The following is a 24,012-nucleotide window of genomic DNA, read 5'->3' as shown; positions in this document are numbered from 1 at the left end:
CTCTGCATCCCTTCTCAGCACATGTCCAAACAAACGTAATCTTGCCTCTCTGGCTTTGTCTCCAAACCTTCCAACCTGGGCTGACCCTCTAATATACTTATTCCTAATCCTGTCCATCCTCATCACATCCAGTGCAAATCTTAACATCTTCAACTCTGCCACGTCAAGCTCTGACTCCTGCCTTTTTGTCAGTGGCACTGTCTCCAACCCAAATAACATAGCTGGTCTCACTACCCTCTTGTAGACCTTCCCTTTCACTCTTACTGGTACTCGTCTGTCACAAATCACTCCTGACACTCTTCTCCACCCACTCCATCCTGCCTGTACTTTCTTCTTCACCTCTCGTCCACACTGACAATTACTCTGAACTGTTGATCCCAAGTATTTAAACTCATCCACCTTCGCCACCTCTACTCCCTGCATCCTCACCTTTCCTCTATCCTCCCTCTCATTCACACACATATATTCTGTCTTAGTCCTGCTGACCTTCATTCCTCTCCTCTCTAGAGCATATCTCCACCTCTCCAGGGTCTCCTCCACCTGTTCCCTACTCTCACTACAGATCACAATGTCATCTGCAAACATCATAGTCCACGGGGACTCCTGTCTGATCTCGTCTGTCAACCTGTCCATCTCCATTACAAATAAGAAAGGGCTCAGAACTGATCCTTGATGTAATCCCACCTCCACCTTAAACGCATCTGTCGCTCCCACTGCAGACCTCACCACTGTCACACTACCCTTGTACAAATCCTGTACCACTCTTGATTTATAAAATTCAGTTTAAGACCTAGAATCTAAAGAATACGACCACTATAAAAATAGTTTGTGATGAAGAGTTTGCCATTTATGCTTCTTTCATAACCCCTATGGTTCCAGAGGTATGAATATTTGTTTGAAATGTGAGGACATAATTTGATTGTCAAAAGGCTGAAGCTCTGCCCATTGGACGTTACAGTGCAAACTTCCTAAGCTCCATTGGAGTGAATGAGTTAACCTATCTTAAAGGAGACATACCTGCTCAAAAGAATGTTATTAAACCATATAATTGGATCATTTGAAATACAAAGCAGTTGAAGCTGAAAAATACACTAAATGTGGTCAGTAGAGTCAAAAGCCACTTTCAGATCAATGACAGTGTCTCTTTTAAAGAGCTGTGTATGCATGCATTTAAGGATATATATATATATATATATATATATATATATATATATATATATATATATATATATATATATATATATACTTTAAACAAGCTGTAAAGGTTCCAGGACAAATGTTTGGTTAGTCATCTGTGAAAAAGCCATAAATGTTAATGTAGTCTAGCAGTTACAAGAAGACAGCCCAGTATAGGAAAAGGAGAAAATGACTTATAATCATGTGCAGATCCTTGGTTTGAAAACTTGTGAACAGGAAAGGAAAACACTGACCCTTATCTGTGGATTTAACCCTGGACCCCCATATTCGATCTGGATATCACTGCCACTAGACCAACAAGGAGTGTAAAGACATTTAGCTACCTGGTTTCCATTAAGAGCAGTTTCTCTTTTCAACTGATAAACCACCATTGTGGTGGTTTTTAAACACACAAGCATCGAATGCACTGCAAACATTAACCTAGTTCTGTGTTAACAACAGAACAGAAAACAAAAACACAACACTAACCATTGGTTAGAGCTTGAAGCCAGGACCCCATATAATCTGTGTGGTTGTCAACTTGCGGATAATATGTTCTTGGCATGAATTCTGACAAGAATTAAGGTGCTTAAAAATAAATAAAAAGAAGTATGCTGCAAGTTCAGTTGTATAATGGGACTGATAACATGATTTATACTTTTCAAGATTTTATTATCTAAGATAATATTAATTTGACATATTAGTTGAGATCCAGGACGAGACTGAAACTGGTCACTATTGATCAATTCACTACCTCGGTAAACAAATATAAATAAATTAAGAGACTTTGTGAAAGTAAATGATTAATGGGACATCCAAGAGTAGGAGGTGGTATTTGAAAAACGAGTTCCAAGTAGCTGCAGATTTGTAATATCTGGGATAGGGGAAGCACAAGGCTGGAGAGACAAAGGGAATAACCCAGATATTATTTTTAAGTTCATATGTCAAGAGTATGATTGCCAAGGGATGAAAAGTTAAGATACACTGTAGGGCCAATAGATTGTGGGAGAATAGCTTCAATGTATGTAGAAGAGTTTTAATAATCCAGGTAAACAAAAGATAAGCAGACATGATTCCTAACAACAAGGTATTCAACAGATATAAAAAAAGCCTGTAAGTTTAAGCCTTTTCAAAATGTGTTCTATATGAAAGTGAAAAATGAATCTTTAGTCTTAAATTTTGAGGGTTTGTTTTTAAAAATATGTTTTTTTTTCTTATCTTGCAGTGTATAAAACTGATGTTGCAGCTTTGGGATTTTATGTGCATATTAAGATTTTATCTATCTATAGATAGAAAGATGTATTTTAAGAGCTGTGTCCTGTTATGGCAGCCCAGAAGAAAATTTTTTTTTCTTATGGCCAAATTACTGATAATCACTTCAAGACAGACTTCTGGATTTGCCTGGATCCATGGCATAAAGATATGACCATGGCTCAGTTAGCAATTCTAGCAATGGAGGATCCAGGTAGGGAAGGAACAGAGAAGATTGCATACACTCAGGGGCACACTATGTGGTGCAATTTCCCTGCTGGAGATGAGGAAAGTCACCACTAAGTGATTCGGAAGGAGAGGCTCAGCAGCTTAGAGGGAAAGCCAATTGCAGAAGTAAATGGACAGCCTCTTTGTTCAGCCCATTGCACATCTTCTCCCCAGCTCTTTAACAAGTACTTGCAAAGAGCAGTTCTTTGCAGCAAAAAATCTCAAACTACCCTTCATGGCTGTCTAAAAGAAGGCCCTTTCCATAAAACCCTACCCTGATGATGGGAATGAAGGAGTTAACTGACCTGGGAGGGACAAACGTTTGACTGACAGCAGGGAACATAGTTGAATAAAACTCCTGTATATTCTGATACTTCACTCCCAAGATATGTTTATGCAAGGGAAATTAAAGGAGTCAGTTCTGTGAATGTAGGAAAAATAGTCATCTTTACATATTAAAAAAACTTTAAAGACTTTGTCTCACACCTTCTTCTTAAAAAGATTACTACTGTTATAAAATGAGAAATATGTATTTGTATCCTATGCTAACATTCTGTACTCTGTTAATGTCAGTTTTGCATGGGGTCTATACGAGCCACTGTACAATTTGGCTCCCTAGCTCCAGCTCAAATCCTGGTATATATTAAATTGTTTAGTTTTGCAGCTCTAGAGGCTAAATCTGTCCCGAGCAATGCAAAATCATGTTTAATGACACCCTGGAGTGAAAAAAAAATATTATTTTGGGGTTAGTAGATTATTACTATGGAAAGAAAGGTCAACAAGATGCTGCATGTGAATGACATGTCTGAAGAGCTCATGGCACTCAAAATGGAGGTTGTGGAAGATGGAGAAAATGATAAAAAGATTAGACACCAAGCAGCAAATTTAGACCGCCTGGAAGGTATAGTAAACTGACAAGAATGTGAAATAAAAAAAAAACTTAATTCATGCTTAGAGTCACTGTTAGGAAACAATTTGACCAATGATTCAGAGCTAGAAGGACATTTCAGAATTAGTGGACTAAAAGAAGCTTTGGAAAGTAAAGAAATGGTGAGATATGGTGAGCAACAGATCTGAGAAGTTACAAAAGGGACTGACTGGCTAGATAAACAAATCTATGGAGCACACAGAGTAGAAGGGTTAACAGGAAGTGCAGACAGACCAAGACATCAGATTGTAAAATATCTCAGTTACAGACTGAAAGAATGGATTGTTAAAACAGCAACCTACAGAAGGGGGTTTACAACAGGTGGCTATAAGGTTGAACTGGTAGAAGATTTTGAACCATATTTGAACTATACCAGAAAAGAAAATGTTTACATTCAGCTGTATTGCATTTGAAACAAGCATGGGAAGCATTACCTTGCAATGCAGAAAGTATGTGGAAGAGAAATATGTTGTGGAAGAGAAGTGAGGTAAAAGATATTCAAGTTTATAAAGGTGTTGTTGGGGGCAGAAGCAGATGATGACTAGAGGGAAAGAAGAATGTTCCTGTGAATGCAATGAGTGGTGTTAGTAAGGAAATACCATTCAAATACCCAGGGCCTGAGCAGGCCACAGGAAATAGCCCACAACCTCTATCTAATGATCTGAGAGATGCTAGCTTGAGGCAGGATTCACATCAAGGATCTCATTTATTCTCTCGAGACAGGTAGCCTTTAGAAGACTCAGAGGTCTGGAACCAGGGTGTCAGGGATGAGAATGGGGCTAAAAGGGATACCATGGAAACTTTGACAAGGCAGACATGGTGTTGGGGGAGACACTGTTTGAAAGACAGAAAGAGAGAGATAGAGGAGTGCTGGGAAATGTGTGACCAGGACAATCAGAGGGAAGAAGGGTATGATATCAGGCTAGGGGCCAGGAAAAAGCACTATGTAGAAATAAGAAATCCAGAGGGAGAAACCAGGAAGGAAGGGGACAGGATAATTGTAAGGGGAAGCTTAAATGTGGTCGTGGATCTGGTGTGATACAGGAAATGTAGAAAAGAGTTGAAATTCATGGGTACAGCCAAAAAGCCTTAGCAGATGGAATGGTTTTTGGATGTTTGGCAGGAGATGAGACCAAGGGAGGCAAGCTTCACTTTTTTTTTCCAGATCTGAACCACAACAAGCAAGCTGGTTAAACAAATTGTTGGTGAATAGTGTAACATATGAGAAGATGTCAGCGGTGTACTATGGGGAGAGAAATCTATCTGATCACTCAGCTGTCAAACTGAGATGACAAGGAGGTAAGCAGATAGCTAGGGGTGGAGATGGTATCCAGAATACGAAGAATCAAAAAGCAAAACAGAAATGGACGGAAAAGGAGCAGAATGGTGGAAAAATGGGGAGACAAATATACAGAGGTTGATACGGAGGATCAAAGATGAAAGAAAGACTGCATACATTATTTCAGTACAAGATGAGGGGGTGCAAAATGGACAAATGAGTAGATAAAGGAATAGTTCAAAGGCCTTTTATAGTAAGCTTTATAAAAGCTCCACTGTGGACCGCTGTTACCAAGTGGCATGTGTACATACCCAGCGAAAGACAGAAAGAAGATTTGAACAGACCAATTGGAAAAGGTTAGGTTAAAGAGGCTATCATGCATTTGAAAGGAGGCAAGGGAAGTGGATGGAATGTGTATGCAATAGCTTTTTACAAAAAAAGTGGGGTTGCAGCTTAGGTTCATAGATTGGTACTAGGCTATCAGCCCTAGGGCCTAAACAAGCCTAGCCATAACAATTCCCTGGCTACTACTTCCCACACTATTTACTTCCCTGGACCCCTGTCTAGCATGGCCACTGACGTGATCTCCGGGGTGAATTTCCTTTCTCCCATCCAATCATCAAGGTTCCTTTTGAAGAGGGCCAAAGAGGCACTCTGCTTGACCTGTATGGGCAATCTATTCCAGAGTCTGGGGAGTCTCTGGATCAGGAACGTATCCCTCCAACATGTTTTGTTTATTGTGATGACAAGGTTTAGATTCCTGGAGCGTGTGGCTCTGAGGGATTGGGATTTCTTTAAGTGTAGCATGTCCAACAGCTCTGGGTTTAACATAGCCTTGTATGTTAACCAGAGATTGCCTCTGAGTAGACGATATGTGAGAGTATAGCTGGAGTTTTTTAAGGTGGTCAGCGTAGGTCATCTGCTTTAGGCCTGTGATTTTTTTAGTGAGGTATTTCTGCGGCCTTTCCAGTTGTTGCAGATGTCTTGAGAGGTACATACCAAACGGGGCATTATATTCTATAATGGAATATACTAGAATACTTGTTTAATGACATCATTGAACAGCGAAGAGTGATTGAATCTAGGAAAGGAGCCACAGCAATTGTTCTATTTAAATATTAAGAGAAGGAGTCAGATGTGAAGAACTACTGATCTACATCACTATGCAATGCAAATGTGAAAATCTTCTCCCATATTTTAACAGCCTGGCTAAACAATGTGCCCATTAATCTGGTTGGGGATGAACAAGCAGGGTCTGTCAATGTAGATCTTCCCACAGATCACTGGTGCACTTTACTGAATTTTGTTGAGTGGGCTGGGGAAAGCAGGCATTGTTCTCATTGATATTTAGAAGACCTCTGGTTGTACATCATGGAATTACATGGAAGGGGTGCTAACTGGGGCCATTGAGAATGTGAAGTGGTTGGGGTCAAAGGTCTATAATATACCAAAGATAAGGCTATATATAAATGGAGACCTCATGGAAGAGAGAGTACTGGGAAGAGGCTGAAAACATCAGGGGTGTTCTTTATCATTGGGACTTTTTCTGATCATTATTGAGAGGTTATTTCAGCTAGGCAGTGCATTAGACAAGACAGAATGAGAAGGAGCAATACTATCTGTTTATTTGCAGATGACTGCATGTTCCTGTTAGACCACATGTTCAGATTATCCAATCAGCTCCTATGTAGCAGGTATGGGAGAGAATCAGTTTTACAGTATCACCCACAAAAATGGATTGTGATTAGAGTAGGGGGTGGAGAGAGAGTAAAAGCTTACAGTTAATGATACTATTGGGTGGTCATGTGTCTGCATACCTAGGTCTCAAAGTATGTAGCTCAGAGGTGAAATAATCAGTTAAACTGGAATTAATTAAGACTCAGGATAAGGATACTGGATGCAAGGGCAGGGAGGTTCAACACACTTGGAAACAGATGAAGAAAAGGAGGATAGGATGCATGTAGTAGCATTTAGGAGATCTTCTTCAGGAGCAAGTATTTAATAAATTACAGGAAATCTGGAGTAGAATGGATGAGACATGGAAGGAAGAATGCCTGTGAGAAGGAGTATTAGAAACGATAAAACTGCTAGGTGGACTGTGACCCATTGGAGACATCTATAAGAAAATGGTTCAAGGATGGCAAAGAGTTCTGGTTAAAGTATTTTGACAAGGTTGGCCCCAATCCACTGCATGCTGAAGATGGGAGGAAAATGCAGACCAGATCATATTTAATTGGTATGTAAATATGTGATACTCCTTTGCAGGAAAGCCAGAAAGCTGTGGGAGAACCTCCTGGTGAAGGATATACTAATAGGATATTAACTTTCCTTACTAGATATAGTGAATAGGAGGGGATGGTGTTATCTGAAGAGGTTTGGAGAATAATTATGAAAGCTTGGGAATGGAATGGATGAATACACAGAGCGAGAAGCAAGGATATGGATGCAAAGATTATAGCACAAAGGGTGACTACAAAGAAGAATAAGATGGAAAGATATGGTGAGATTTTAGGAAAGGGTAGTGAATTTTAAAGGGACATTGTAGTGGTTGTACAATGAGAAGAAATGTATGCTGATGCAATCTTGGGGAAATGGAGGACCCAATTTGCTAGAGTGAGGCAGGTAATAGCAAACGTATGCAGGAGAAAGTGAATCAAGGTTACCAAGGTTAGAGACAAACAATAGATGCTAATATACTGTCAGATATGTAGGCATGGATATAAGGAAGAAACAGGTGTGCAAATTCAATTTACTGAAAGTTCTTAAGATAGAAGAATAGATTAACTGATGCAGTGCATTATTATACGACGGAAAAATAATGTGTTGATTGGAAGTACTGTAATAGAATATATGAAAAGACTATCACTGGAATGTCATTTTCTCTCTTTAAGAACAATAATAAAAAAAATCAAAAATATCTAAGTAGCACTATAAGTAGTTAAAATATTTTTTTTTTCAATTTATTCTACCCCGAGAAATGGTCCAGGGGGGCAGAGTCAATGATTTGTTCTCTGGCTATGTTTTCTCTTTCCCAGTATGCATTCTATCCACACATGAAGGCATCATATTGACCAACCTCCTTCTTCAGGGTCATCCTTCAAGCCATTTATAAAAACAATACTCATAGCTGCTTACTGTTAGGATCTTTGGCCAGGGTGTCAGTAACTGTTCTATAATGAGACATATTTTGCTCTTTTGCCTCATTTTACACATGCTACAGTAAATGCTTTGTTTTAGCTACAGAATCTGTTTACATTTCATTATTTTTGATGACAAGGAATAAGTTAGCTGTATGGTATCCTATATATATATATATATATATATATATATATATATATATATATATATATATATATATATATATATTCACCTTTTAAGCTCTTACATCTCAAGATCAGGGGAGTCAAATTCATAAAGTAAGACATTTCATGATTACACAGACAGCCAAAACATTGTATGCAGTGAGGAAGATGAACAACAAATAAATGTCACAAAATGAGAAAAACATTTAAGCTGTCATGTTTTTCTTTTTTTTGTAAGCAGTATTACAGGAAGTATTTTGTACGGAGGAAAGCACATTCTAAAACAAGATCATTTTGTCTTTAAGGTGTAGCTATCCCTTAAGGATCTAGGAAGGCATTACTTGAGCAGCAAAGCTATTAACTTTTTTTTCACTAAGTTAACTGTTTTGTTGTGCTAGCCAGCATGAAGCATTCTCATCTTCACACAAAGTACTCAGTGGTGATTCATACGTGCTCATTTTAGGCATGCTGTTGTTTTTGTTGTTTATCAGCCCCATTTTGTACCATAATTATTTCAAGGTCATGGCTGCAAATGTGTGCTTCAGTCTTCCTACCCTCCTTAATAAAATAAAATAACAAATTTACCACCTATCTTTGAGCAGGAGACGTGCTACAAGTCATGTAGGACTACTTTTAGAAGGCTATGCTCTAGCTTTGGGAACATATTTCCTCCTTAAATGCACAGCTCGTATAAAAATAATGCCTATATCTCAGCAGCAAAGTGCTCTGACCCCTGATTCCACTGGGACTGCTGACTATTTATTTAATTCAGTATTCATTTGCATTTCAATGTCTCTGTACTATCGCAGCACTTCATACATTTGAGGACTTCATATTTATAGTCCTATCCATTTTTTATGTTCCTATCGCTGCTTTTTGCATTGCTAGGTTGATACCCATGCTGCTCACAGCATAACACTTAATTAAATCTACACATTTGCACACATTGTACTCAGAAGTTATACCCCATTATTTCTTTAAGTGCCAATAATATATTTGCCTTTTCTTTGCTTATGACAACTATCAGAATTTAGCAAGTTCTGCGAGTTCAGGCAAATGCTAATCTAATTTAATGGCTATGCTAATCTCAACTAGTACATGAACACTTACTTTATTAAAAACAATTTTATTCACTGAATAAAATTACATTTCGGACAACAAATACGATAACTAAATGGTGTTTTCTGTAAGCATTTTTTGTTAAAATTTGATACTGTACAGGAAAATGAACAGAATAATTTCACTGCAATTCTTCTTTCATGACAAGGATTGTAATTTCCTAAAACATAAACAAAGAGTCAGTTAAGGTAAGATAAAAGCATTTTATCTATTTCATCAGTTCAAAAATTAGATTCTCTTCCGCAGATGACAAGTGAATACCACAAACTGCAACAGTGGAAATCACCTTCAGTTCTGTTTTAAGTTATACGCATTAACATCATGAATTGCAATGAGTTGAAAGTCATCTTCCGTCCATCTGTTTTATGCTACACATAATTTCAAATTAAATTAGTAAACTCTGAAACAATATGCACACTTTCTTCCTGCTTTACCATTTGTTAAAATAAAGAAGGCATTTACTTTTGTCTATCAAGCAGAAATAATCAGAAAAGAAAAACATTCTTCAATATTAAGTCTGAACAATTGCCAGTATACCTATTTTCCACTACCATTGTTACCAAAGCTAAATGGAAACATATAAATAATAAAAAAAACACTGACTAATGGTGGAATAGGCAACTTTAATACTAAATCTTAGTGCTTTTGCCTTAAATTACCAAAGACTTCTTCTTTGGCAATTTAATACAAAAACGATAAATGCTGTTATTAAAGTTGCTGTTTTGCCATTAGTCAGTGTTTTTCCTTTTTGTATGAATTTGTTTCTACACTATTGTGCCTACTTGGTGTCTTGTTTTGAACTAAATGAAAAAATACTAATATAACAGAAGGCAATTGTAAAAGAACTGAAGACATTTTCTTTAACTGTACTATGTTATAGCTGTTTATATGTGTTACTGTTCTCTGTGACTATATAATTGCAAACCCATTTTGAGATGCTAGAATAAGTCTACTTAAGTAAAAACAGAACATGATCCATGTGCAAACATGCAGCCAGAAAACGAGGCCATTTGCCTTGAGGGAACGCCCAAGCGTGTTTAGGGATGGGGTGTCTTGGAGGAAGATGAAGATACAATTCTAGCTATGAGAGTTAAATAACAGTTATTTCCTTGCCCCACTCAACAGTTTCTCATTCCATTCTGAATAAATTTGCAGAAAATGTAAAAATTTGTAAACATTTAAATAGTCAGAAAAAGTTGTTTAGTATTACTCCTCATGCAACCCCTTTGCATTTTCCACTCACCATCCCCTTCCTATCAGATGTACGCTAACAAATTAATTCTTATTCTGGTGTAACTGAAACCTCATTATAAAATAAGTCAAGTATACATGAATATGTTTTTAACCCATGTATGCCCACAACAGAATAAGTAATTGTCATTCCAAGTCACGGTGTAAAATGAATCAAGTACATACGGGTACATTTTTAGTGCGTGTGGCGTATATTTTTAAGAACATGTCTATAACTGTTCATAAGGTTTAGTCTTCTGTCTGGGCAAGTAAAACCACTTTTGTTAATGTTTGTTATAAAAGTATCCTTGTAGGTGTTAATCATTTGCTCTACTATAGTACTTCCACTGAAGAATAGTAACCGAGCCATCACCTTCAGTAATGTTGCACTACATGAAATGAAGCCAGCTGTATATGCTTAGTTAGGAGGTCTTCAGTTTCTAAAAATCCTTGGAAATAGAGTAGAACCTGCATTCTTTTAATTTTCTGTAGCTAAAATTGTGTTGCATGCTATGCAGATAATCAAATGCCCAGTTGGGACCTGTGAGTGTTCCAAATACATAGGTTGAGAATATACAGACTCATTTTCTGTGATCCTAAATCCCAACTTATTTATACTATAAATCATAGACTAATGGATTAGGAACAGTTTTATTTAACATGTTTAACAAATTTTTATTTCCCATGAAAAAGAGGAAGATGTGTTATTAAATTGCAGACCAAGTGGTGATTACACCTTAGTCTAATGTCAGGCACTAAAAACAAGAGATTCACTAAATGCATGGCTAAACATGTGCTATATAACCTCCAGTTTATTTTATGGTTTTCAGTCACTAATTCCACTACTATCTCATAATTAGGGAGTCTTTAAAGGTAGTCAATGTCTAAGATACATCGAACAGTCCAGAGTGTTAGTGAAGGCTTTCTGGTAGGCATCAAGAAATGACTTCTAAGCATTAGTGACACAACACTGGTCTGTACTCTGATTTACATGTACGCATTAGAATGTGTAGACTAACCCAATAGAAATACAGACCAAGAGTGAAGTTTGCATTCCTTGTGCTATACTCTCAAAGAAGTCACACTTTACATTTTAAACAACCTTAAAATGTGAAGATCAACTACGTTAAACAAAGAAAAAAGGCTTCAACCAAAATCCTGTTGAGTTTAATAAATGATGCTGTGAACCAAAATATTTGCTTAGAAGTCGAATGGACATTCAGTAAGCCTTACTGGTACAAACTACAGACAAAATTTTCAAGTATGTCTTAACATTTGATTCCACAGTCACATTACCCTTGAATTATTATGAACCAAATCCTGTCAGCCCATTCAAAAGTTAAGGATACCTCATCCATCGGCCCAGAGGACATGCTAGGTTGAATGATTATCAGTGCCAAATATGTCTGTTTTGCCCCATACTTAACTTCTTTAATCTAGTCCTTCCCACTGGTTATATTCCTGAAGCCTGAAAATAGCCACTGTAATGCTGTTATACAATGGTGACCTAATCTCAAATAATTCAGACCTTATTAATTTGGTATTTGAAAATCTGTTAACCCTGGACCATCTTCAATTTGGCTTTATCAAAGGATGGCCTTACCTCTTTATCTTCATTAATTTCTTTGGGAAGAGTCACCAAAGCCATGCACAGTGGTTACACAGCATATCTGGACCTCTCCAAGGCCTTTGACACTATTCCCCTGGTAAGCAATATTGACAAACCTGTAAATCTGAATATCAATACTTATATTTTATGATGGATAACTAACTGGCTGTCTGACATAATCCATGTGATTTGAGTAGCAGGTGCTACTTCTAAAAGCAAAAAAGTTAAAAGAGTTGTGTACAACAGAGCTCAGTGTGGGACCCTTTTCTATATGTCATCTATTTTTAGATCTTCAGGCCAACTCTCCAGGCATATGGTTATCTAAGTTTGTAGATAACTGAAAATTTGGAGTCATTATTCAGTCTTCTAGTGACTGACAATTGCTCCCACATGGGTTTGGCCATGTTAATAATTGGTGTGATGATAATGGTCTTTAAATTATATATGATAAAAGTAATATATTTAAACAAAACATTTTCCCATACCATACAGATGACATACCATACCAGAGACTATTATGAGGGATTTAGGCACTATTGTTAATAATTCCAAATCAGTTGTCCATTATGTTCATAGTAGACCAAAAAGCCTTCTAACCAGCTCATCTAATTTCCCAAGGCATGTCCTCTTGATCCATAAATATCTTAAATCACATCTTCTTGTGTCTCATCACACCCATTATTGAGTATGATGCCCCTTTTCATATGTATTTGTCTAAACATGTCAGTCAATGTGAGAGACCTCAGAGGTTCCTAACTGAAAAGGAGTTATCATGGCAGACTAGCAGCCCTACTTCTATATTAAGCTTCTTACAGACTCTGCCATGGGAATCTGCATCTGGTCTTTCAGGCCATGAATGTTACAACCTTCCTTCACCTTTGCAGTTGTACATCACCTCTTTTATGGTCCCACCACCAGTCGCAAATTTGTGTGTTCATTGACAGGTTCTCTATACATTACCAGCAGCATGGCAGCTACACACCTCTACAACACATCCCTTATCCTTCCACTGGGACAGGCAAATAGGCATAGCCCCTTCATTCTTCTCTTCTAACCCACGTCAGCTCACCCAGCAAAGGGACCAAACTTCAGATAAGTGAATCATACACAGGATACCATCCCACTATGTCTGGAAGTCAAGGAATCTAAGCAAGCATATTACTCTCTCTCTCTCCATCTTCTACTTCTTCAATGATCACTATGTTCAGAAATTGAAAAGTCTATATTTTACCTCCTGTTGATGTTCTACACAGTACTAATGTTCTTACACTAGATATATTTAAGATAATTTGAAAAATGTACTGTGGAACAGACACACTAACTCCATTTTCTTTTCTAGCTCAGCTTTCTATTTCCCACTGTCAAATCTTTCTACAGAAGACTGTCTCTTAGTGGCCATCCTCTCCTTCCAGATCATCTTTTCACTTATTTATAAAAGCAACTCTCATTAACTACTTAGTTTCAGTATCTTCACCATGTGTATAAGTAACCATTTTCCAGTGATAACAGTTTGCATGTTTTGCCTTGATCATGTTTCAGCAGATGAAAGTGTTTAAAGTACTGATTTTTTTGAAGGCTTCGGATTAATAAGCTGTAAAGTATCTACCTATGTTTACCTTTTTCAAGTTTTACTCCATAATGTACAACTTTTTTTTTGTTCCATTTACAACTTTGATTTAAGAGCAAAGGAGTCTAATCTTTAAAGTTATTCGATGATTTCATATAAATCTAACACGGTGTATGGTGAATCAGCTGAATGGCATATAAATTCCACAGAGTGGGAGAAACACCTAAGCCATGCATTATTTATAAGCAAAAGCACAGGAAGTATTTTGTAAGAAGAAAACCATTCATGCTAGGTTCATAGGTAGGTACTAGGCTATCGGCCGAAGGGCCTACGTAAGCCTAGCCAACAAGGTTCCCTGGCTTACACCACCCAAGAAAGTTATTTTCCTGTGCCACTGTTGAGCAGAGACACAGAAGTGATCCCCGGGGTGTATTTCCTATTTCCCATCCACTCGTCAAGATTTTTCTTGAAGAGTGCTAATGAAGAACTTTGCTTGACATAGATGGGTAGCCTGTTCCAGAGTATGGGAAGTCTCTGGGACAGGAATCTATCCCTCCAGCATGTCCTGTTTATTGTGGTGACAAGGTTTAGATCCCTAGAGCGTGTAGCTCGGAGGGATTGGGATTTCTTTAGGTGTAGCATGTCCAACAGCTCTGGGTTTGACATAGCTTTATATGTTAGGCAGAGATCACCTCGGATTAGGCGATATGCGACGGAGTAAAGCTGGAGTTTTTTGAGGCGGTCAGTGTAGGGCATTTGTTTGAGGCAAGTAATCCTCTTTGTGAGGTACTTCTGTGGCCTTTCCAGCTGCTGCAGATGTCTTGTGAGGTACATTCCGAAAGGGGCGTTGTACTCTATAATCGGTCTAATGAGTGTCGAGTAGAGGGGAACAATGACCTCTTTTTTCCTGGATGAGAACCCTTTTATGATGAGGTGTGCCACATAGAAGGACTTTCTGACTACTGTGGCGATGTGACTATCAAAGGGGAAACTACTGTCCATCTGGGTCCCAAGGTCTCTTATCACACATTCGGTGTTAAGTAGATTGCTACCTATGTGGTAGTTCATAGGTACAGAGTTTTTACCAAAGGGGATGACACTGCACTTTTTGGCATTGAGCTTGAGGCCATGGCTCTGACACCAGGCATCTGTCTCAGTGAGGCCATTCTGTAGGATGTCCACATCATTTGGGGACTTGACTATGGCTCCTAGTTTGCAGTCATCTGCGAACTTCATTAGCCAGAGGCCTTCTGTGTTGGCCTGTACTTCAGAGACATAGACACCAAACAGGAGAGGTCCCAGGACGGAACCCTGTGGTACGCCACTTGTCACTGCTTTGAGGTCAGATTTGGAGTCTACAACTTTTACAGAGTGGGTTCTGTCAGGTCTACTGTTGATTTCATTGTTAATCAGTTTCATTCAGTAATAAAGACCTTTATGTTCCCATCTTCCTACCTTCTGTAATAAAACAAAGTAAGAAAAAATTGTCATCTCTCCTTTCCACTTTTTTCCTTACATGCACACCTCATGGAATCAATACTTATTTTGTTATGTTTGCTTTATCAGAGCAGCAAAGTGCTCTGACCCCTAATTCCATTGAGATAGCAGGGCATTGTTTTATTTTTAGAATTCATCATTTGCATTTGAGTTTCTGAACACCATTACAGTGCTTCATAAATTTGATGAATGTATTAGCGGTTTTATCCATTTCTCATTTATGTTCTTACTACCTGTTTCAGTGCCCATTCTATTCACTGTATAACCCACAATGAAATCTACAGATTAACATACATTAGCCGTTTTTATCCATTCCTCATATATGCTCTTACTGCCGGTTTCAATGCCCATTCTATTCACGGTATAACCCACAATGAAATCTACAGATTAACATACAATAGCAGTTTTATCCATTCCTCATATATGTTCTTACTGCCGGTTTCAGTGCCCATTCTATTTATGGTATAACCCACAATGAAATCTACAGATTAACATACAATAGCAGTTTTATCCATTCCTCATATATGTTCTTACTGCCAGTTTCAATGCCCATTCTATTTATGGTATAACCCACAATAAAATCTACAGATTAACATACATTTTATACAGAAATATAGCACTTATTTTATCTTATTATTGCTTTATCTGTCAGTAATATTATTGCATTTTCTCTGCTTACGACACAAAAATTTTTGAAAATGTCTGAATCCAGGTAAACGCTGATCTAATTCAATGTCTCTCATAATTTCAACAAATGCATAAACAATGAGCTTTCTTAAGACTCCAACTTTGTCAACTGAATAAAATTACGTTTCAGACCGCAAATATGACAAGTGAATTCCTTTTTTCAACACTTAAGCCTTTTTTGCTATAATTTCATCTTGCACAGGAAAATTAACAGAACTGATGATTTTGTAACTCTTCATCTATGCAAAAGTTGTCACCTTCCAAAATATAAAGATTGAGTCAGTTAAGGTAAGATCAAGAGTTTCATCTGTTTCACAGGGTTCATAATTAGATTTCCTTCCCCGGATGACAAGTGAATAGCATAAATTGCAATGCACTGGAAGTCACCCTCATTTCTTCTGTTTTATGCTATGTGCATTAACATCACAAATTGCAATGTGTTGAAAGTCGCTTTCAATCCATCTGTTTTATGCTGTATGCACATTTTCTAATTAAATAAGTAAACTCTGATATCAAATGCACATTTTCTTCATATTTTTTGTTCATTAAAATAAAAAATACTGTCACAAGTAAGCAGAGCATATCAGAAAAGTAACAGACATTTTACAATATTAAGTCTGAACAATTGTCGATATAGCCATGTTTTTTCCAAACAATTCTCATCAACCCAAATAAAAACATTCTAATATATAAGACAGCAACTGTAAAAGAACTGAAGCAATTTTCTTTAACTGTACTATATTATAGCAGCTTGCATTTGTTACTATTTTCTATATAACTGCAAACGCATTTGACATTGCAGAATAATTCCATCCAAGGAAGAACAGAAAGTGTTACATATGCTTGAAGCCAGAAAACTAGGTCAATTACTGGTTGAAGAAGTGTTTAGAGGTGAATGTCTGTGTGTGTGTGTGTGTGTGTGTGTGTGTGTGTGTGTGTGTGTGTGTGTGTGTGTGTGTGTGTGTGTGTATAGGGGGAGGGAGGAGAGCTGAAGTTTACATCTCCAGCTGTGAGAGGCAAATAACAGTAATTTTCTTGCTTTACTTAACTTTTTCTCGTTTTCCTGGGAATGAATCTACAGGAAATGTAAAATAAAGAATGTATTAATCTTTATATAGTCACAAACCTATTATTAAAAGTACTTCAGTACAGGTTTGTATGAATTAGTAAATGTTTACATGGTCGCAAAACTAAGAGTAAAAGTTATTTATTGCTACACCCCACCACCACCCATTTTCCCCTGCCATTCCCCTTCACACCTCCACACATAAACTCTCTTCAGATCAAGTCCTTTCACACTTTCCAAAATTAAAAATACAAATTTCTTGGGTCCTTGCAAGTCCCACCTAGCAAAACCTTTCCATCAGTTCTTCCTCCTGAGTCCGTCCACTGGTTACATTCCTGATGTGTGAAAAACAGCCTGTCTATGGCTCTTCCATAAAAGGTGTTCCTCTACTCATCTTGGAAAATACAGGCCTAATAGTCTCAGTAGTAATATTTGTAAGGCTTTTGAATCTATTATTGATGAATTAATAATTATTTTAGGTGATCTTATATCCCTAGACAGACACTACTTCAGGTTTTTAAAAGGCAAGTCATGCCTTTCAAACCCGGTTAAGTTCTTCAAAAGGTAACACTTATCAATTTCATGGAAGAGGGACATACAGTATACTGTGGCAGCTGGGCCTTTCCAGAGTCTACAGTACTATCTCCACATGCTGGGATTACTGTCAAACTCTGACAAGGTAACACTCAATCATACATAACCTTGTGGATAGGTAACTGGATATCGGACACTACCCATTGCCATTAAGGTCAGTGGTATTTACTCTAGACAGGAAAAACATCATCATCAGTGCCCCTTTTGGCTCTGCCCCCCCTCCCCCCGGGTATATTCTTCACTGACAATGAAATTGATATCAAGGTACTATAGTTAACCAAGTATGTAGATGATTGTAAAATAAGGTGCTTATCAAATCCCATGCTAAGTCTCAAATTCTCCAGCAAGGGTTGGACCAAGCAAATGGTTGGTGTGTTAATCATGGAGTTCCTCTCAACACCAAGAAACAGCATAGTTTCCATTGGTAAATCTGTCATTAATATACTATATCATGAGCTAACTTTCCACTTAAATTTGACAAGGTCAGAAGTCATCAGGAACTTTGGTATTACATTGATAATGACATCTCCTTTGGTCATGGGGAGAAAATCTTTCTACTGTGCACAACTTACCCTTCATTGTTTGTTCTCAAGGCACACATATGTTATAATCTCGCTTTGTTCATTCCTTATTTGACCCTTTACTGAATATAATTCTCACTTTAGAAAGCACCCCACTACACACCTAAACTAACTCAAAAGACTAACATTTCCTGGCAAATACATCTCAGGTCTCAAGACCCTAAGCTACTAGGGCAGAATAAAAGCCCTGCCCCCTATTCAGTGCTGTACAGTTCGGAGGTCATTTTTGCTTAGGTTTCCATACTATGTATGAATAGGCACCCTTTTGACTCATTCACCTGTATAGAATCAGTGTTATGGTAAACACCTGCTCTAGAGACCTTAGTCTATACTACCATATCAACAGCAGCAGATGGTATGGCAGCTACCTAGTCTAACTTATCCCTATTTCTGGACGAGCTTGCTCTTGCATATCAAGTAGAAAACTTCCCTAATAATCTCTAAAACGAGTATGGATAACTGGATATGTGAGCATAAATTTTCACCTGGGATATGGTGGGAAAATCTGCTTAATGGATATACTATTAGACTCTCATCAACTTGTTGGCCATCAGTTTAGTAAGAACCTATGAAACTATGAATGAGTCCTCAGAACAATGCCGGACATTTTATTCCTCTGTATCCCCTTCCGATCTTGTGTATACACATACAGAATTATTCTCATTCCAGTGTAACTACATCCTCAGTGTAAAATGAGTCATGAAAATGTGGGGAATATTTTGCTGAATGCACAACCAGAAAGGTATAATTTTCATTACAAAGTAATACTAACCTCAGTGTAAAATGAATCTACTACATGTGGGTACTGTTTTAGAGCTACTACAGCTATATTTTTAAATCATGTTTATAATTGTTTAGAAAGTGGTAGCTTTCTATTTTGACAAGTAAAACCACTTCTGTTGTTGTTGTTTGCCTTGTAAATAATCCTTGTGGGCTTCAGTCCTTTGCTCTCCTGACAAGCTACCACTGAAGTACAAGAACCCAACCATTATCTTCAATATCACATACTAAAGAAACTCGGGCCAGTTATATGTGCTTATTTAGCAGTTCCACAGTCCTAGACATCCTTGGAAGTAGAGAAGAGTCTGGTTGTGATCCAGGTACTCTCTTAATCTTATGTAGCTAGAGTTGTGTCACATGATAAACAGAGAGTCAATGCCATGCGAGTGTCCCAAATATTTAGACTGTAAAAATACATAGTAGTTCCCTAATTTCCTTAATCCCAAATTTAAAATACTATAACTAACAGGCTACTGGATGAAGTACAGTTTTAGTTAACATTTTTAACAATTTTTCTGTTTCCCATAAAGAAGAAACAGATGTTTCATTAAAACAAAAATATATCTATATCTCCAGTTATGTGTAGTATATCTATAGCTATTTATATCTATATACCTATATCAATCTCTCTCTCTCTCTCTCTCTATATATATATATATATATATATATATATATATATACACACACACATACACACACCTATGTAGAGCTAGCTCAGTCTCTCTCCCAATATCTTTATATATCTATATATATATATATATATATATATATATATATATATATAGATCTATCTCTCTCTCTCTCTCTCTCTCTATATATATATATATATATATATATATATATATATGGTTCCCCTTCATATGATCGAATTTCTCTAAACTCGAAAGTCATAAACTCGAAACCAGAATCTTGAATTTAGAGAAACTCGAACATATAGAAAGGGACAAAAAAAAATTAACACCTTTCAAATGTTTTCGCACGGGGGCTTCACCCCCCTGCACACCCCACATGGGGGGCTGTGCCCCCTGTACCCCCCTACTTAAATATACCTACTCCGAGATCACACTATAGTAAAGGAAAGGGAAATTTCCCATTCTGTGCTATATGCATAAGCGCAAAATGGAAGATTTTCCATTCCTCCGCTATAGTGCAGTCACGGAACATTCACATTTAAACTGCTAGGATACAGGGGGACCTGGCCCCCTCCAATAAGGTAAGTTAACTTTTATTTTTTTAAACCTAAGGCTCCCACTCACAATTTCAAGTGAATGGAAGTTTGAGATTCTGGTCTCGAGGTTATGAATTTCGAACTTCCATCCATTCGACCTTGTGAAAGGGAACTATATATATATATATATATATATATATATATATATATATATATATATATGGATCTACTTTGAAATAATGAATCCCAAACTGTCAAAATTTACAGTGCTGAAATGATGAAATCACAAAATACTTAAAAGTGCACAAAACCGAAGCCCACAGTATCAAATTTCGAACAAAACAACATAAAATACTGAAACCTACGTATCCCCTACAAATTTAATATACCAAATCCAAGATCACACAATGTTTATCAAAAAAAATTTGAGATATCTGTATTTCTTTCAATATAAACCTGCCTTCCACAACAAAATATCAGTCCATCAAAACTACCTCTCTGAAAACGCAGTACATACCCTAGAACAGAACATAGATATCGATGTTCCTTCATTGTAAACCTACCTTACACAACAACACATACCGTCCCATTACAACATGTATTTAGTTTTAAATAATATAACCTTACCATGAAGTCTCCAGAAACAAAACAAGCAGTCTACGTAACACTGCAATACTCCTAAACAGTCGTACTAAAATTCCTTAAAGACCTTTCTCCAACTTCTCATTAATATTCAAACTACAAGTCAGCAAATTACAATAAGATTCTTTTAAACTACAAAACACTACACTAAACACCTGTACACACAGAAAACACCTCACTCGATCTATTTTTCAGCATTCTGAACTTTGGTTATCTGCACTTTCAGTATTTTGGTACCTTATCATTTTGGTCTCGATATTCTGAAGTTCAACATTATAAGATTTGTTAATTCAAAGTAGATCCATATATATAGATAGATATATATATATATATATATATATATATATATATATATATATATATATATATATATATATATATATATATATGAATGAACAAATCCCAATGAGGAAGGCAAGACACAATGCTGTAGAAATGGCAATATAATCTAAAGGAAGTTGCAGCTCAAAAAGATCTTACATAGAATACTTTTATTGTACAAAAAGTGAGCGCTTTCGCGATGTTATCCACACCGCTTCATCAGACAAAACTAAGCACAACTCTTAAGCTTATATAAGAGAGTTCAAAGCAAGTAAAACAATTATCCAATTAACTACTCAGGAAATAAAGATTTTAAAGGCATAATGTTTTAAAATGTAAGTCACTGTTGTTTCATTTAATAATACTTGCATGCAATATATATTTATTAAATGTTCATGCATACAAGAAACATAAAATCATTATAAAAAATCAGTTTAAAAATATATAAAAAACTCCTGTATAACCTAAAATTATGAACTACACTGTGTAAATGTTAATTGTGTAATCCCAACATATCAAATAAAACTGAGTATATTGCAAGTCCCTACAGCAACTGAAAAAGGGTGTGACTGGTAAACCAGCAAGCTCCTGGTTGCAATATGACAACTTGTTCCAGAGACACCATATGAATGTAGAACTATTGAATGGATGTAAACCTGACTGAAGACCTAACAGGATCTAACAAGAAATCTACCAAAATAAGTAAATGTGAATGTATAAGAAAACAGAACAACTAATAAAATAATGATGGCAGTCACTGAAACTAAATATAATATCAAGTTATGTAGGCTTGTGTCTACACTTCCTAGAAGCAAGATGCGGCTTAATCGATACATGCTCATTCATACCCCTCCCCCTATGGGATGCTAATCTAAATATCCAGTTAATTTCTGCCTCTTCTGTACGGTTAACTATGTTTCCCAAACGGATATTCTCATGTTCAACATGTAGAACCTGAAACTGGAAAGTATGTTCAGGTCCTTCATGAAGCATGTGCTTGGCCAGCGCACTATATTCCTGTCCACGTGTATAGCAATAGAAATGATCCCTTATCCTCTCACACAATGTTCTATTGGTTTTACCCACATAGAAATGAAAGCAAACTATGCAATGAGCAACATAAACTACATTCTTAGTGCAGCAGTTGCTATTGCATCTGATGTCCCACAGGCGTCCAGTGTCGGGATGCCTGAAGTAGTGTGACTCATCTATATGGATACACTGAACACATTTCCCACATTTCTGAGTAGCTGTAAAGCTATCCATCTTGAACTGTCTATCACTATTGCTGGCATTAGCATGACATAAGATTTGCTTTAAATTCTTCATATTTCTGTAGACAAAGGTAGGTTGGTCCCCAACCAAATCCTTAACTTTATCATCAACTATTAGAATGTTCCAATTATCGGAAAAAGCTTTCTGCACTACATGCCTATTATGGCTAAATGGTATTATAATAGGAATAACTTCCTTGTTGCTCCCTCAATTACCCCTCACTCTACTGGATTCAATTTCTGCTCTGGAAAAATATGGTTTAGCCCGAGTAGTCCTTAAACCATCAATACTATGATATGCCCTCGAGATGTCCTCAATTTTGTATCCCCGCTGTTGGAAACCTTTCTCTAATACATGCAATTCCTGTTGAAAATGTGAATCGAGACATGATAGTCTCGAAGACCTCATGGCTTGTTCTTTAATGATGTTGGGGAATATCTTGGGGTTATGCATACTGTGGCGATGCAAATAAGCAGGCCTGTAACAGGGTTTCCGATATACCTTGGTAGAGAATGTATGACCAGACTTAAAGATGGTGGTGTCTAAAAAATGTATTTGGTCTACAGAATATTCCATGGTAAATTTTAAAAAAGAACCCAAATTGTTCAGTTTGTCAAAAAACTCACATAGAGAACTATCACTACCTTTCCATAGAAGGAATAAATCATCTACAAACCTTCTATAGAAGAATATATGTGAGTTTTGTGTAATATAAATCTGTTCAAATGCAACCATCACAAGATTAGCGTAGCTATTGGCACAACTAGTGCCCATCGCTACCCCTTTCGTTTGCCTATAACATACATCATTGAATATAAATACATTATTTTCCAGGACAATCTCCATGAGAAGACACAAAAGATCTACTTTCTTCTCATCTGCCTCCTTTTCTCCAAGCATGAGCTGTTTGATGTACCCAACTCCTGCATCATTAGGAATGCATGTAAAAAGGGATACAACATCCAGAGTCACAAGTAACATGTTGTCTATATAATTAAGTGTCTCAGTGAATGCAAACAAATCACGTGGAAAATGTTCAGTATCTCTGAGAACATATGTATAAGATCTTAAGACTTGCTTTAGCTCTATATCTAGATAAATAGAAATTGGCTCGGTCAACCATCCAGAGCCTGATACTATAGGTCTAAAGTCAGGATGATATAAATTCTTATGTACTTTGGGTAATCTAGTGATCGTAGGTATGAGGGGAAATTCTACCAAAAAATATTTAAATAAATCATCCGGAATAAGATGCATGCATTTATATTCATATAGTGTAGAATGGATATTCTGTTGAAGAGAAAAAACCTGTTCCCTATCAATCATCTCATATGAAGAGTTGTCAAGCATTTGTTCCATTTTAGTGCAGAATCTAGCGCAACCACAGGCCCTCCCTTATCTGCAGGCCTTATAATTATACTATCATTTTGGCTTATGTCGTGTAGTGCAAGTCTTTCAGACTTAGTTAAATTGTTGTGGTTAATGTTATTCATGAACATTTTATCTCTATATATACTATTCTCCACCGCCTTAATGAAAGTATCTACATTTGGTGGTAAATGTGGCAAAAAAGTACTGGTACAGCGTAATCTGCTGTTTGAATTAACATTAGTATTACTTTCTGAAAACATTAATTTCAAGGTAACATTATGGGTGAACATATGCAAAGACAGCATAGCTTGACTAATGTCCATGTTGGACGCTGGCACGAA

General features: G+C 36.9%; 1 long non-coding RNA gene across 1 annotated transcript in view; it reads right to left on the bottom strand.

Annotated features, from left to right (window-relative positions):
- Nucleotides 1-9,321: 9,321 nt before the first annotated feature.
- Nucleotides 9,322-24,012, bottom strand: part of LOC122811086 — a 460,082-nt gene continuing 445,391 nt past the window's right edge. The window contains exon 3 of the long non-coding RNA XR_006366201.1: nucleotides 9,322-9,443. This is a non-coding gene — a long non-coding RNA (uncharacterized LOC122811086). The remainder of the gene's footprint in view (nucleotides 9,444-24,012) is intronic.

The sequence above is a fragment of the Protopterus annectens genome, chromosome 9.part0 (assembly GCF_019279795.1).
Source record: "Protopterus annectens isolate FY-2018-M chromosome 9.part0, PAN1.0, whole genome shotgun sequence".
Taxonomy (NCBI): Eukaryota; Metazoa; Chordata; order Ceratodontiformes; family Protopteridae; genus Protopterus; species Protopterus annectens.
Note: the sequence above shows the minus strand (reverse complement) of the source record. Positions and strands in the feature narration are given on the sequence as shown.